Genomic DNA, 17009 nt, shown 5'->3' on the forward strand with positions numbered 1-17009 from the left:
GATTTTATAGGTTTCCTGCTAGTAGCCATTAAAGTGTCTGAAATGGGGACACTTTTTGCAAACGGTCACAAAATCTTCTCCACTTCGAGTTTTTAGCTAAATTTTTTTATGCATGCCAAAAAAAATAAAAGTATCACCTCTACCAAATTTGGGGACAAAACTCTTTCTAAAAAAATTTTAAAAAATCCTGAACCGTAAAACATTTCAAAAATCTTGAAAAATAGAAAATGGGTCGTCTTGCCACGAAACTTGACATGAAGGCTTAGGGGACCATTGTATGACTTTACAAGGCATAAAAATGGCATTGGCATGGCAGAAATATGAAGATGCGCATGAACCCACCTACCACCCGTTCAATCCCCGGCTTGTGTATCCTGCCTTTCTGGTCGGTCGAGCGCCCGCACGCTCATTTCGTGGGTTGACTTCGACATACAGAGTTCATCCCCAGTCTAAGAATATGGAGTTCATTCCCAGTCTAAGATCAGACCAGATCGAGGGTTACGGCAGCAGGATCAATAGCATGCAGGGGTGACCGGATCGATCCTCGGCTTTCGCATTCTGCCTCTCCGGCCCGCTGAACGCCCGTGCACCCATTTCGTGGGTTGGCTTAGGCATAGGCAGTTCATTCCATGTCTAAGCCCTAGTCGGACCGAGGGTTGTGGCAACGAGACTGACAGCACGTAGAGGGGATCGGGCCGATCCCTAATTTACGCATTCTACCTCTCTGATTGGTTCAGCACCTGCATGCTCGTTTCATGGGTTGACTTAGGCATACGGAGTTCATTCCCAGTCTAAGATCGAACCAGACCGAGGGTTACGGCAGTAGTATCGAAGCACGCAAGAGGGGACCGGGCAGGTCCCCGACTTGTGTATTTTGCCTCTCTGGCCGGTTGAGCACCCGCACGCACGCTCGTTTCGTGGGTTGGCTTAGGCATACGGAGTTCATTCCATGTCTAAGCATACGGAGTTCATTCTCAATCTCAGATCGGATCGGACCAAGGGTTGCGACAGCAGGACCAGCAGTCGAATCGGTAGCATGCAGGGGGGGACCGGGCCGATCCCCAGCTTGCGCATTTTACTTCTCTGGTCGGCTGAGCGTCTGCACGCTCGTTTCATGGGATGGCTTAGGCATACTGAGTTCATTCCATGTCTAAGCCCCAGCCGGACCGAGGGTTGTGGTAGCAGGACCGACAGCGAGATCGGTAGCATTCAGAGGGGGATCAGGCTGATCCCCGGCTTGCACATTATGCCTCTCCGACCGGCCTCTCCAACTGACTGAGTGCCCGCACACTCGTTTCATGGGTTGACTTAGGCATACGGAGTTCATCTCCAGTCTAAGCAGACAGAGTTCATTCCCAGTTTAAGATCGGACTAGACCGAGGGTTACGACAACAGGAACGACAGCACGCAGGGGGACCTGGCCTATCCCGGCTTGTGCATTGTGCCTCTCTGGTCGGCTGAGTGCCCGCACGCCCGTTTCGAGGGTTGGCTTAGGCATAGCCAGTTCATTCCATGTCTAAGCCCCAGCCGGACCGAGGGTTATGGTAACGGAACCAACAGCACGCAGAGGGGGACTGGGCCAATCCTCGACTTACGCATTATGCCTCTTCGGTCGGTTCAGCACCCGCACGCTCATTTCATGGGTTGACTTATGCATACGAAGTTCATTCCTAGTGTAACATCAGATCGGACCGACAGCAGGATCGATAGCATGTAGGGGGGATCGGGTTGATCCCCCACTTGCGCATTCTGCCTCTCCGGCCGACTGAGCACCCGTACGCTCGTTTCGTGGGTTGGCTTAGGCATACGGAGTTCATTCCATGTCTAAGCATACGGTGTTCATTCCCAGTCTAAGATTTTGAGCCACGGTGCACATACTGGGCTCCAGCGTGTGCTGGTGCCGCATTTTTTTCACCCGGGGCACCATCGTCGGAGAGCCTAACCGGTGGTATTGGAGGTTCCGGCGATTGGGGGGGTCGGGGGATGTGCGCACATGATGTGCGATGGGTGCTGGTACTTGGCCCTTATATTAGCCCCCTATCCCTCATCAAACCTCGAGAACTCACACCCCCTTAAAAAGCATTTGAGATTTTATAGGTTTGCTGCCAGTAGCCATTAAAGTGTCTGAAATGGGGACACTTTTTTCAAACGGTCACAAAATCTTCTCCACTTCGAGTTTTTAGCTGAATTTTTTTATGCATGCCAACAAAAATACAGGATCACCTCTACCAACTTTTGGGACAAAAAGACTTCCAGAAAAAATTTAAAAAATCCCAAACCGTAAAAAGTTTCAAAAATCTTGAAAAATAAAAAACGGGTCATTTTGCCATGAAACTTCACATGAAGGCTTAGGGGACCATTGTCTGAATTTAAAAGCCATAAAAATGGCATTGGCATTGTAGAAATATGAAGATGTGCTTAAACCCACCTACCACCCGTTCGATCCACGGCTTACGCATCCAGCCTCTGTGGTCGGTTGAGCGCCCGCATGCTCGTTTCATGGGATAACTTAGGCATACGAAGTTCATTCTCAAACTAAGATCAGACCAGACTGAGGGTTGTAGCTTTAGGATCGACAGCACGTAAGCTGAGAATGGGTCGATCCCCCGCTTGCGTATTCTGCCTCTCCGACCGGCTTAGTGCCTACACGCTCGCTTCGTGGGTTGGCTTAGGCATACGGAGTTCATTACATGTCTAAGCATACGGAGTTCATTCCCAATTTAAGATTGGACCGAACTGAAGGTTGCGGTAGCAGGACCAGCAGTAGGATCGGTAGCACGCAGGGGGGGACCGGGCTGATCCCCGATTTGCATATTCTGCCTCTCCGATCGACTGACCGACCACATGCTCATTTCGTGGGTTGGCTTAGGCATACGGAGTTCATTCCATGCTAAACCCCAGCCGCATCAGGGGTTGCTATAGTAGGACCGACAGCGGGATCGACAGCACGCAGAGGGGGACTGGGTTGATCCCCGACTTATGCATTATGCCTTTCCGATCGGTTGAGCACCTACACGCTCGTTTCGTGGGATGACTTAGGCATACGGAGTTCATCCCTAGTCTAAGCATACAGAGTTCATTCCCAGTCTAAGATCGAACCAGATCGAGGGTTGCGACAGTAGGATCGACAGCACGCAGGGGGGATCGGGCCAATCCCCGGCTTGCACATTTAGCCTCTCCGGCCAGCTGAACGCCCACACGCCCGTTTCATGGGTTAGCTTAGGCATAGGGAGTTCATTCCATGTCTAAGCCCCAGCCGGACCAAGGGTTGTGGTAGCGGGAATGGCAGCACATAGAGGGGGACTGGGCTGATCCCCGGCTTGCGCATTATGCCTCTTCGGCTAGCTCAGCGCCCGCACGTTCATTTCGTGGGTTGACTTATGCATACGGAGTTCTTTCCTAGTCTAAATCGGACTGGATTGAGGGTTGCGGCAGTAGGATCGACAGCACCCAGGGGGGACCAGGGTGATCCCCGGCTTGCTCATTCTGCCCTCCGGCCAGTTAATGCCCGGATGCTCATTTCGTGGGTTAGCTTAGGCATACGGAGTTTATTCCACGTCTAAGCATACGGAGTTCATTCCCAGTCTAAGATCAGATCGGATGGAGGGTTGCGACAGTAGGATTGGCAGCATGTAGGGGGGACCGAGCCGATCCTCAGCTTACACATTCTGCCTCTCCGACCGACTAAGCGCCTGCGTGCTCGTTTCGTGGGTTGGCTTAGGCATACGGAGTTCATTCCATGTCTAAGCATACGGAGTTCATTCCCAGTCTAAGATCAGATCGGATCAAGGATTATGGTAGTAGGTCCATCAACAGGATCGACAGCACGCAGAGGGGATCGGGTCGTTCCTCGGCTTGCGCATTCTACCTCTCCGGTCGACTGAGTGCCCGCACGCTCGTTTCTTGGGTTGGCTTAGGCTTAGGGAGTTCATTCCATGTCTAAGCCCCAGTTGGACCGAGGGTTGTGGCAGTAGGACCGACAGTGGGTTTGACAGCATGCAGAGAGGGACCAGGCTGATCCTCGACTTGCGCATTATGCCTTTTCGGTCGGCCTCTCCGATTGGGTGAGCGCTCGCATGCTTGTTTCGTGGGTTGACTTAGGCATACAGAGTTCATCCCCAGTATAAGCATATGGAGTTCATTCCCAGTCTAAGATTAGACCGGACTGAGGGTTGCGGTAGCAGGATCGGTAGCACGAAGGGGGGTCTGGGCCGATCACCAGCTTGCGCATTCTGCCTCCCCGGTCGGTTGAGTGCCCGAACGCCCATTTCGTGGGTTGGCTTAGGCATAGGGAGTTCATTCCATGTCTAAGCCCCAACCGGACTGAGGGTTGTGGCTGCAGGACCGACAACATGCTGAGGGGGATCGGGTCAATCCCCAGCTTGCACATTATGCCTTTCCGACCGGTTCAGCACCCGAACGTTCGTTTCGTGGGTTGACATAGGCATACGTAGTTCATTCCCAATCTAAGATTAGACCAGACTGAGGGTTACAGCAGCAGGATCGACAGCACACAGGGGGGATCAGGCCAGTCTGCGGCTTGCGCATTCTGCCTCTCCGGTTGGCTGAGTACCCACATGCTCGTTTCGTGGGTTTGCTTTGGCATACGAAGTTCATTCCATGTATAAGTATACGGAGTTCATTCCTAGTCTAAGATTGGACTGGACCGAGGGTTGCGACAGTAGGATTAGCAGTAGGATCAGTAGCACGCAGGGGTGGATCGAGCGGATCCCCGGCTTGCGCATTTTGCCTCTCTAATCGGCCTCTCCGGTCGGTTGACCACCCGCACACTCGTTTCATGGGTTGACTTAGGCATACGAAGTTCATCCCCAGTTAAAGCATATAGAGTTCATTCCCAATCTATGATCAGATCGAACCGAGGGTTGCAACAGCAAGATCGATAGTATGTAGGGGGGACCGGGCCTATCCCCGGCTTGTGCATTCTGCCTCTCCGATCGGCTGAGCATCCGCACGCCCGTTTCATGGGTTGGCTTAGGCATAGGGAGTTCTTTCCATGTCTAAGCCCTAGCCAGACCGAGGGTTGTGGCAGTGGGACAAGCAGCATACAAAGGCGGACCGGACCGATCCCCGGCTTATGCATTCTGCCTCTCCAGTGGGCTGAGCACCCGCACGCTCGTTTCGTGTGTTGGCTTAGGCATACGGAGTTCACTCCATGTCTAAGCATACGGAGTTCATTCCCAGTCTAAGATCGGACCGGACTGAGGGTTACGGCAGCAGGACCAGCGGTAGGATCGATAGCACGTAGGGGGGATCGGGCCGATCCTCAGCTTGCGCATTCTGCCTCTCCGACCTGTTGAGCGCCCGCACGCTCGTTTCATGGGTTGACTTAGGCAGTTGGAGTTCATCCTTAGTCTAAGTAGATGGAGTTCATTCCCATTCTCAGATCAAACCGGACCAAGGGTTACGGCAACGGGATCGACAGCATGCAGGGGGGACCGGGCCGATCCCTGACTTGTGCATTCTCCCTCTCTGGTCGGCTGAGCTCCCGCGTGCTCATTTCGTGGGTTGGCTTAGACATAGGTAGTTCATTCCATGTCTAAGCCATAGCCAACAGTGGGACCGACAGCATGCAGAGGGGGACCAGACCGTTCCCCGGCTTGCACATTCTTTCTCTCAGGCCGACTGAGTGCCCGCACGCTTGTTTTGTGGGTTGGCTTAGTCATATGGAGTTCATTCCATGTCTAAGCAAACAGAGTTCATTCACAGTCTAAGAGTTTGAGCCACAGTACACATGCTGGGCTCGGGCATATGCTGGTGCCGCATTTTTTTTGCCCGGGGCACCATCGCTAGAGCATCGTCGGAGAGCCTAATCGGCGACATTGGAGGTTCCGATGATTGGGGGGCCAGGGGGTGTGCGCACATGATGTGCGATGGGTGCTGGTAGTTGGCCCTTATATTGGCCCCCTATCCCTCATCAAACCTCGAGAAATCACACCCCCTTAGAGAGCATTTGAGATTTTATAGGTTTGCTACGAGTAGCCATTAAAGTGTCTGAAATGGGGACACTTTTTTCAAATGGTCACAAAATCTTCTCCACTTCGAGTTTTTAGCTGAATGTTTTTGTACATGCCAACAAAAATAAAAGGATCAACTCTACCAAATTTTGGGACAAAACTCTTTCTAAAAAAATTTTAAAAAATCTCAAACCGCAAAAAGTTTCAAAAATCACAAAAAATAGAAAATGGGTCGTCTTGCCACGACACTTCACATGAAGGCTTAGGAGACCATTGTATGAATTTACAAGCCATAAAAATGGTAGTGGCATGGCAGAAATATGAAGATGTGCTTGAACCCACCTACCAGCTGTTTGATTCCCGACTTGCGCATCCTGCCTCTCTGGTCGGCTGAGCGTCCGCATGCTCGTTTCGTGGGTTGACTATGGCATACAGAGTTCATCCCTAGTCTAAGTATACAGAGTTCCTTCCCATTCTAAGATCAGACCGGACTGAGAGTTGCGGCAGCAAGATCGGTAGTACGCAGGAGGGATCGAGCCGATCCCCAGCTTGCGTATTTTACCTCTCCGGCCTGCTGAGCGCCCGCATGCCCGTTTCATGGGTTGGCTTAGGCATAGGGAGTTCATTCCATGTCTATGCCCCAGCCGGATCGAGGGTTGTGGTAGCAGGACCGGCAGCACGCAGAGGAGGACCTAGTTGATCCTCGGCTTGCGCATTCTACCTTTCCGGCCAACTGAGCGCCCGCTCACTCCTTTCGTGGGTTGGCTGAGGCATAGGGAGTTCATTCCATGTCTAAGCCCTAGTCGGTCCGAGGGTTGTGGCAGTGGGATCGGTAGCACGCAGATAGGGATCAGGCCGATCCCCGACTTGCGCATTATGCCTCTCCGACTGGATCAGCGCCCGCACGCTCGTTTCGTGGGTTGATTTAGGCATATTGAGTTCATTCCTAGTCTAAGATCAGACCAGACCGAGGGTTGCAGTAGTAGGATTGACAGCACGCAGGGAGGACCGGGTCGATCCTCGGCTTATGCATTCTGCCTCTCGGGTCGGCTGAGCACCCATACGCTTGTTTCGTGGGTTGGCTTAGGCATACGGAGTTCATTCCATGTCTAAGCCCCAGCCGGATTGAGGGTTGTGGCAGCAGGACCGACAGCGGGATCGACAGCACGTAGAAAGGGATCGGCCTGATCCCTGGCTTGTGCATTATGCCTCTCCGGTCGGCCTCTCCGGTTGGTTGCGCGCTCGCACACTCATTTCGTGGGTTGACTTAGGCATACGGAGTTCATCCCCAGTCTAAGCAAACGGAGTTCATTCCCAGTCTAAGATAATATCGGATCGAGGGTTACGACAGCAGGATCGGCAGAACGTAGAGGGGACCGGGCCGATCCCCGGCTTGCGCATTCTACCTCTCCGATCGACTGAGCACCCGCACCCCCGTTTCGTGGGTTGGCTTAGGCATAGGGAGTTCATTCCATGTCTAAGCCCCAGCCGAAATGAGGGTTGTGGCAATGAGATTGATAGCACGTAGAGGGGGACCAGGCTGATCCCCGGCTTGTGCATTATGCCTCTTCGACCGACTCAGTGCTCGCACGCTCATTTTGTGGGTTGACTTAGTTAGCGGGATCGACAGCACGGAGAAGGGGATCAGCCTAATCCCCGGCTTGCACATTATGCCTCTCTGGTCGGCCTCTCCAATTTGTTGAGCACTCGTATGCTCGTTTCATGGGTTGACTTAGGCATACGGAGTTCATCCCCAGTCTAAGCAAACGGAGTTCATTCCCAGTCTAAGATCGGACGGGACCGAGGGTTGCGACAGCATGCAAGGGGGACCGGGCCGATCCCCGGCTTGCGCATTCTACCTCTCCGACCGACTGAGCACCCGCACGCTCATTTCGTGGGTTGGCTTAGGCATATGGAGTTCATTCCATGTCTAAGCCCTAGCCGAAACAAGGGTTGTGGCAGCGAGACTGACAGCATGCAGATGGGGACCGGGTTGATCCCCGGCTTGTGCATTATGCCTCTTCGACCGGCTCAGTGCTCGCACGTTCATTTTATGGGTTGACTTAGTCATACGGAGTTCATTCCCAGTCTAAGATCGGACCAAACTGAGTGTTGCGGTAGTAGGATCGACAGCACGTAGGACGGACTGGGCCGATCCCCAGCTTGTGCATTCTGCCTCTCTGACGGGCTGAGCGCCCACATGCTCGTTTCGTGGGTTAGCTTAGGCATACAGAGTTCATTCCATGTCTAAGCATACGGAGTTCATTCCTAGTCTAAGATCAAACCGGACCGAGGGTTGCAACAGTAGGACTAGTAGCAGGATCGGTAGCACGTAGGAGGGTTATGGCAGCAGGACCGGCAACGGGATTGGTAGGACGCAGAGGAGGATCGGGTTGATCCCCGGCTTGCACATTATGCCTCTCCGACCAACCTCTCCGACTGGCTGAGCACCCGCACGGTCATTTCGTGGGTTGACTTAGGCATACGGAGTTCATCCCTAGTCTAAGCATACGGAGTTCATTCCCAGTCTAAAATCAGATCGGACTGAGGGTTGCGACAGCATGATCAGCAGCATGCAAGGGGGATCGTGCCAATCCCCGGCTTGCGCATTCTACCTCTCCGGCTGACTGAGCACCCGCACGCCCATTTCTTGGGTTGGCTTAGGCATAGGGAGTTCATTCAATGTTTAAGGCCCATTCGGACCGAGGGTCGTGCCAGCAGGACCGGCAGCACGTAGAGGGGGATCGGGCCGATCCCTGACTTGTACATTATGCCTCTTCGGCCGGCTCAGCGCCCGTACGCTTGTTTCATGGGTTGACTTATGCATACGGAGTTCATTCCCAATCGAAGATCAGATCGGATTGAGGGTTGCGGCAGTAGGATCGACAGCATGCATGGGGGGATCGGGCTGATCCCCGATTTGCGCATTCTGCCTCTCCGATCGACTGAGTGTTCGCACGCTCGTTTCGTGGGTTGGCTTAGGCATACGGAGTTCTTTGCTAGTCTAAGATTTTCAGCCACGGTGCACATACTGGGCTCGGGCATGTGCTGGTGCCACATTTTTTTCGCCCGAGGCACCATCGCCGGAGCATCGCCCGAAGAGCCTAGCCGACGACATTGGGGGTTCCGACGATTGGGGGGCCAGGGGGTGTGCGCACGTGATGTGCGATAGGTGCTGGTACTTGGCCCTTATATTGGCCCCCTATCACTCATCAAACCTCGAGAACTGACACCCCCTTAAAGAGCATTTGAGATTTTATAGGTTTGCTGCCAGTAGCCATTAAACTATCTGAAATGGGGACACTTTTTTCAAACGGTCACAAAATCTTCTCCACTTTGAGTTTGTAGCTGAATTGTTTTGTGCATACTAACAAAAATACAAGGATCACCTCTACGAAATTCAGGGACAAAACTCTTTTTAAAAAAATTTTAAAAAATCCCGAACCATAAAAATTTTCAAAAATTATGAAAAATAGAAAACAAGTCGTCTTGCCATGAAACTTCACATGAAGGCTTACGGGACCATTGTATGAATTTACAAGCCATAAAAATGGAATCGGCATGGTAGAAATATGAAGATGTGCTTGAACACACCTGCCACCCGTTCTATCCCCAGCTTACGCATCCTGGCTCTCTGGTCGGCTGAGTGCCCGTACACTCGTTTTGTGGGTTGACTTAGGCATACGGAGTTCATCCCCAGTCTAAGCATACGGAGTTCATTCCCAGTCTAAGATAGGACCGGATCGAAGGTTGTGGCAGCAGGATCAGCAGCACGTAGGGGGACCGAGTCGATCCTCGGCTTGCGCATTCTGCCTCTCCGGCCAGTTGAGTGCCTGCACGCCTGTTTCATGGGTTGGCTTAGGCATAGGGAGTTCATTCCATGTCTAAGCCCAAGCATACAGAGCTCATTCCTAGTCTAAGATCAGACCGAACCGATGGTTGCGACAGTAGGATCGACAACGCGCAGAGGGGGACCGGGCCAATCTCTGGCTTGCGCATTCTGCCTCTTCGGTCGGTTGAACGCCTGCACGAATGCTCATTTTGTGGGTTGGCTTAGGCATACGGAGTTCATTCTATGTCTAAGCATACAGAGTTCATTCCTAGCCTAAGATCGGACTGGACTGAGGGTTATGACAGCAGGACCAGCAGCAAGATTGGTAGCCCACAGGGGGGACCGGGCTGATCCCTGGCTTGCACATTCTGCCTCTTCGGCCGATTGAGCACCCGCTCGCTCATTTCATGGGTTGGCTTAGGCATACGGAGTTCATTCAATGTCTAAGCCCCATCCAAAACGAGGGTTGTGGTAGCAGGACCGACAGCGGGATCGATAGTATACAGAGGGGGATCGGGCTGATCCCCGGCTTGCTTATTATGCCTTTTTGGCCGGCTAAGCACCCGTACGGTCATTTCGTGGGTTGACTTAGGTAAACGAAGTTCATCCCCAGTCTAAGCATATGGAATTCATTCCAGTCTAAGATCAGACAGGACCGAGGGTTGCAACAGCAGGATCGGCAGCACGGCTTACGCATTATGCCTCTTCGGTCGGCTGAGTGCCTGCACGCTCATTTCGTGGGTTGAATTAGGCATACAGAGTTCATCCCCAGTCTAAGCATACGGAGTTCATTTCCAGTCTAAGATCAGATCGGATCGAGGGTTGAAGCAGCAGGATCGACATTATGCAAGGGGGACCGGGCCAATCCCTGGCTTGCGCATTCTACCTCTCCGATCGGCTGAGCGCCCGTACACTCGTTTCATGGGTTGGATTAGGCATACGGAGTTCATTCCATGTCTAAGCCCCAGCCAGACCGAGGGTTGTGGTAGCAGGACTGGTAGCGGGATCGATAGCACACAGAGAGGGGCCGGGCTAATCCCCGACTTACGCATTATGCCTCTTTGATCGACCTCTCTGGTCGGTTGAGAACCCGCACGCTCGTTTCATGGGTTGACTTAGGCATACGGAGTTCATCCCCAGTCCAAGCATACGGAGTTCATTCCTAGTCTAAGATCAGACCAGATCGAGGGTTGCGACTACAAGATGGGTAGCACGCTGGGGGGACCCACACACCTGTTTCGTGGGCTGGCTTAGGCATAGGGAGTTCATTCCATGTCTAAGCCCCAACCGGATCGAGGGTTGTGGCAGAGGGGGATCGGACCGATCCTCGGCTTTCGTATTATGCCTCTTCGGCCGACTCAGTGCCCGTATGCTCATTTCATGGGTTGACTTATACATACAGAGTTCATTCCCAGTCTAAGATAGGATCGACCGAGGGTTGTGGTAGCAGGATCGATAGCATGCAAGGGGGATCGGGCCGATCCCCGGCTTAGGCATTCTGTCTCTTTGGTTGGCTGAGCGCCCGCACGCTCGTTTCGTGGGTTGGCTTAGGCATACGGAGTTCATTCCATGTCTAAGCATATGGAGTTCATTTCCAGTCTAAGATTTTGAGCCACGGTGCACATGCTAGGCTCGGGCATGTGCTAGTGCCACATTTTTTTCACCCGGGGCACCATCGTCGGAGCATCATCGGAGAGCCTAACTGATGACATTGGGCGTTCTGGTGATTAGGGGGGCCGGGGCGGTGTGCACACATGATGTGCGATGGGTGCTGGTACTTGGCCCTTATATTGCCCCCTATCCCTTATCAAACCTCGAGAACTCACACCCCCTTAAAGCGCATTTGAGATTTTATAGGTTTGCGACCAGTAGTAATTAAAGTGTCTGAAATGGGGACACTTTTTTCAAATGGTCACAAAATCTTCTCCACTTCAAGGTTTTAGCTGAATATTTTTGGGCATGCCAACAAAAATACAAGGATCATCTCTACCAAATTTGATGACAAAACTATTTCTAAAAGAATTTTAAAAAATCTCGAACCGTAAAAAGTTTCAAAAATCATGAAAAATAGAAAACGGGTCGTCTTGTCACGAAACTTCACATGAAGGCGTAGGGGACCATTGTATGAATTTATAGGATATAAAAATGGCATTGGCACGACAGAAATATGGAGATGTGTTTGAACCCACCTACCACCCATTCAATCCCCGACTTGCGCATCCTGCCTAACTGGTCGACTGAGCGTCCGTACGCTCGTTTCATGGGTTGACTTAGGCATACGAAGTTCATCCCCAGTCTAAGCATACGGAGTTCATTCCCAATCTAAGAGCAGACTGGACCGAGGGTTTCGACAGTAGGATCGATAGCACGCAGGAGGGACCAGACCGATCCTCGGCTTGCGCATTCTGCCTGTCTGGCCGGCTGAGCACCCGCACGCCCATTTCGTGGGTCAGCTTAGACATAGGGAGTTCATTCCATGTTTAAACCCCAACTGGATTGAGGGTTGGGACAGTGAGACCGACAGCACGTAGAGAGGGATCAGATCGATCCCCGACTTGCGCATTATGCCTCTCCGACCCGCTCAGCGCCCGTATGCTCATTTCATGGGTTCACTTACGCATACAAAGTTCATTCCCAGTTTAAGATCAGACCGAACCGAGGGTTGTGGCAGCAGGATCGATAGCACGCAAGAGGGGATCGGGTCGGTCCCCGACTTACGCATTCTGCCTCTCCGAACGGTTGAGCGCCTGGACGCTCGTTTCATGGGTTGGCTTAGGCATATGGAGTTCATTCCATTTCTAAGCATACGAAGTTCATTCCCAGTCTAAGATTGGACCAAATCGAGGGTTACTGCAGCAGGATCGGCAGCACGCAGGGGGATCAGGCCGATCCCCGGCTTGCGTATTTTACCTCTCCGACCGACTGAGCGCCCGCATGCTCATTTCGTGGGTTGGCTTAGGCATACGGAGTTCATTCCATGTCTAAGCCCAGCCGGACTGAGGGTTGTGGCAGCAGGATCGACAGCGTGATTGGCAGCACGTAGAGAGGGTTGCAACAGCGGGATCGACAGCTTGCAGGGGGGATCGGGCCGATCCCTGACTTGCGTATTTTGCCTTTTCAACCGACTGAGCGCCCGCACACCCGTTTCATAGGTTGGCTTAGGCATAGGGAGTTCATTCCATGTCTAAGCCCCAGTCAGACCGACGGTTGTGGTAGTAGGATCGGCAGTGGGATCGACAGCACGCAGAGAGGGATCGGGTTGATCCTCGACTTGCGCATTATGCCTCTCCGGTCGGTTGAGCACCCGCACGCTCATTTCGTGGGTTGACTTAGGCATACGGAGTTCATCCCCAGTCTAAGCATACAGAGTTCATTCCCAGTCTAAGATTGAATCAGACCGAGGGTTGCGATAGCAGGATCGGTAGCACCCAAGGGGGACCGGGCCGATCCTCGGCTTGCACATTCTGCCTTTTCGGTTGGTTGAGTGCCCACACGCCTGTTTCATGGGTTGGCTTAGGCATAGGGTGTTCATTCCATGTCTAAGCCCTAGCCAGACCAAGGCTTGTGGCAGTGAGATCGATAGCACGTAGAGGGGGACCGAGCCGATCACCGGCTTGCGCATTATGCCTCTCTGGCTGGCTCAACGCCCAAACACTCGTTTCGTGGGTTGTCTTAGGCATACAGAGCTCATTCTCGGTTTAAGATTGGACCAAAGATTGTAGCAGCAGGATCAACAACATGCAAGGGGGGTCGGGCCGATCCTCAGCTTACGCATTCTGCCTCTCCGATAGATTGAGTGCCCGCACACTCGTTTCGTGGGTTGGCTTAGGCATACAGAGTTCATTCCAGTCTAAGATCGAACCGGACTGAGGGTTGCGGCAGCAGGACCGATAGCAAGACCAGCAGCAGGATCGACAGCATGTAGGGGGGCTCGGGCCGATCCACGGCTTGTATATTTTGCCTCTCTGATCGGTTGAGCGCCCGCACGCTCGTTTCATGGGTTGACATAGGCATATGGAGTTCATCCCCAGTCTAAGCATACGGAGTTCATTCCCAGTCTAAGATTGAATCGGATCGAGGGTTGCGGTAGTAGGATCGATAGCACTAGGGGGGATTGGGCCGATCCTCGGCTTGCGCATTCTACCTCTCTGGTCGGTTGAGCGCCCGTACGCCCGTTTCATGGGTTGGGTTAGGCATAGGGAGTTCATTCCATGTCTAAACCCCAGTCGGACCGACGGTTGTGGTAGCGAGACTGGTAGCACACAGAGGGGGACCGAGCTGATCACTGGCTTACGCATTATGCCTCTCCGGCCGACTCAGTGCCCGAACGCTCGTTTCATGGTTTGTCTTAGGCATACAGAGCTTATTCCCAATCTAAGATCAGACTGAAGATTGCAATAGCAGGATCGACAGCACGCAGGAGGGGATCGGGTTGATCCCCAGCTTGCTCATTCTCCCTCTTCGGCCGATTGAGTACCTTCACGCTCGTTTCGTTGGTTGGCTTAGGCATACGGAGTTCATTCCATGTCTAAGCATACAAAGTTCATTCCCAATCTAAGATTGAACCGGACCGAAGGTTACGGTAGCATTGGGTGTTCCGACGATTGGGGGGGCCGGGGGATGTGCATACATGATGTACGATGGGTGCTGGTACTTGGCCCTTATATTGGCCCCTTATCCCTCATCAAACCTCGAGAACTCGCACCCCCTTAAAGAGAATTTGAGATTTTATAGGTTTGCTGCCAGTAGCCATTAAAGTGTCTAAAATGGGGACACTTTTTTCAAACGGTCACAAAATCTTCTCCACTTCGAGTTTTAGCTGAATTTTTTTGTGCATGCCAACAAAAATACAAGGATCACCTCTACCAAATTTGGGGACAAAACTCTTTCTAAAAAAATTTTAAAAAATCTTGAACCGTAAAAAGTTTTGAAAATCATGAAAAATAGAAAACGGGTCGTCTTGCCACGAAACTTCACATGAAGGCTTAGGGGACCATTGTACGAATTTACAAGCCATAAAAATGGCATTGGCATGGCCGACATATGAAGATGTGCTTGAACCAACCCACCATCCGTCCGATCCCCGACTTACGCATTCTGCCTCTCCGGCCGGCTGAGCGCCCACACGCCTATTTCATGGGTTGGCTTAGGCATACAGAGTTCATTTCATGTCCAAGCCCCAGCCGGACCGAGGGTTGTAGCAGCAAGATCTACAGCACGCAGAGAGGGACCAGGTTGATCCCCGGCTTGTGCATTACGCCTCTTCGATCGGCTCAGCGCCCGTACTCTCGTTTCATGTGTTGACTTAGGCATACGGAGTTCATTCCCAGTCTAAGATCAGATCGGATCGAGGGTTGTGGTAGCAAGATCTACAGCACGCCGGGGGGACCGAGTCGGTCCCCGACTTGCGCATTCTGCATCTCCAGCCAGCTGAGCGCCTGCACGCTCGTTTCGTGGGTTGGCTTAGGCACACAAAGTTCATTCCATGTTTAAGCATACGGAGTTCATTCCCAGTCTAAGATCGAACCGGACTGAGGGTTGCGACAGTAGGACCAGCAGCAGGATTGACAGCATGCAGGGGGGATCGGGTCGATCCCCGGCTTGCGCATTCTGCCACTCCGGCTAGAGAGCACCCCCATGCTCATTTCGTGGGTTGGCTTAGGCATAGGGAGTTCATTCCATGTCTAAGAGCCAGCTGGACCGATGGTTGTGGCAGCAAGACTGGCAGCAGGATTGGCAGCACGTAGAGGGGGATCGGGCTGATCCCCGACTTGCGCATTATGCCTCTCCGGTTGGCCTCTCCGACCGACTGAGCACCCGCACGCTCGTTTCGTGGGTTGACTTAGGCATACGGAGTTCATCCCTAGTCTAAGCATACGAAGTTCATTCCCAGTCTAAGATTGAACCGAATCGATGGTTACGGCAGCAGGATCGGCAGCACGCAGGAGGGACCGAACTGATCTCCGGCTTCCGCATTCTGCCTCTCCAATCGGCTGAACACCTGCACGCCAGTTTCATGGGTTGGCCTAGGCATAGGGAGTTCATTCCATGTCTAAGCCCCAGCCAGACCGAGGGTTGTGGCAGCCAGACCGGCAGCATGCAGAGGGGGATCGGGCCGATCCTTGGCTTACGCATTGTGCCTCTTCGATCGGCTTAGCGCCCGTACACTTGCTCCGTGGGTTGTGTTAGGCATACGAGTTAATCCCCAGTCTAAGCATACGGAGTTCATTCCCAGTCTAAGATCGGACAGGATCGAGGGTTGCGACAGCAAGATCGATAGCACAGAGGGCGAACCGAGCCGATCCCCAGCTTGCGCGTTCTGTCTCTCCAGTCGGCTGAACGCCTGCATGCCCGTGTCGTGGGTTGGCTTAGGCATAGGGAGTTCATTCCATGTCTAAGCCCTAGCCAGACCGAGGGTTGTGGCAGGAGGACCGACAGCACACAGAAGGGGACATGGTCGATCCCTGGCTTGCGCATTGTGCCTCTTCGGCCGGCTCAGCGCTCGCACGCTCATTTTGTGGGTTGACTATGCATACGGAGTTCATTCCCAGTCTAAGATCGGACCAAACTGAGGTTGCAGTAGCAGGATCGATAGCATACAGGGGCGACCAGGTTGATCCCCGACTTGCACATTCTGCCTCTCTGACCTGCTGAGCGCCCGCACGCTCATTTCGTGGGTTGGCTTAGGCGTACGGAGTTCATTCCATGTCTAAGCATACGGAGTTCATTCCCAGTCTAAGATTTTGAGCCACGGTGCACATACTGGGCTCGAGCATGTGCTGGTGCCGCATTTTTTTCACCTGGGGCACCATCGCCAGAGCATCGCCGGAGCATCATCGGAGAGCCTAATCGAAGGCAATGGGGGTTCCGGCCATTGAGGGGGGCCGAGGGCTGTACGTACATGATGTGTGATGGGTGCTGGTACTTGGCCCTTATATTGGCCCCTTATCCCTCATCAAACCTCGAGAACTCACACCCCCTTAAAGAGCATTTGAGATTTTATAGGTTTGCTGCCAGTAGCCATTAAAGTGTCTGAATTGGGGACACTTTTTTCAAACGGTCACAAAATCTTCTCCACTTCAAGTTTTTAGCTGAATGTTTTTGTGCATGCCAAAAAAAATACAAGGATCACCTTTACCAAATTTAGGGACAAAAATCTTTCTAAAAAAATTTTAAAAAATCTCGAACCGCAAAACGTTTCG

Source organism: Durio zibethinus, chromosome 3 (genome assembly GCF_047325235.1).
Source record: "Durio zibethinus cultivar Kanyao isolate XHJ-2024 chromosome 3, ASM4732523v1, whole genome shotgun sequence".
Lineage (NCBI taxonomy): Eukaryota > Viridiplantae > Streptophyta > Magnoliopsida > Malvales > Malvaceae > Durio > Durio zibethinus.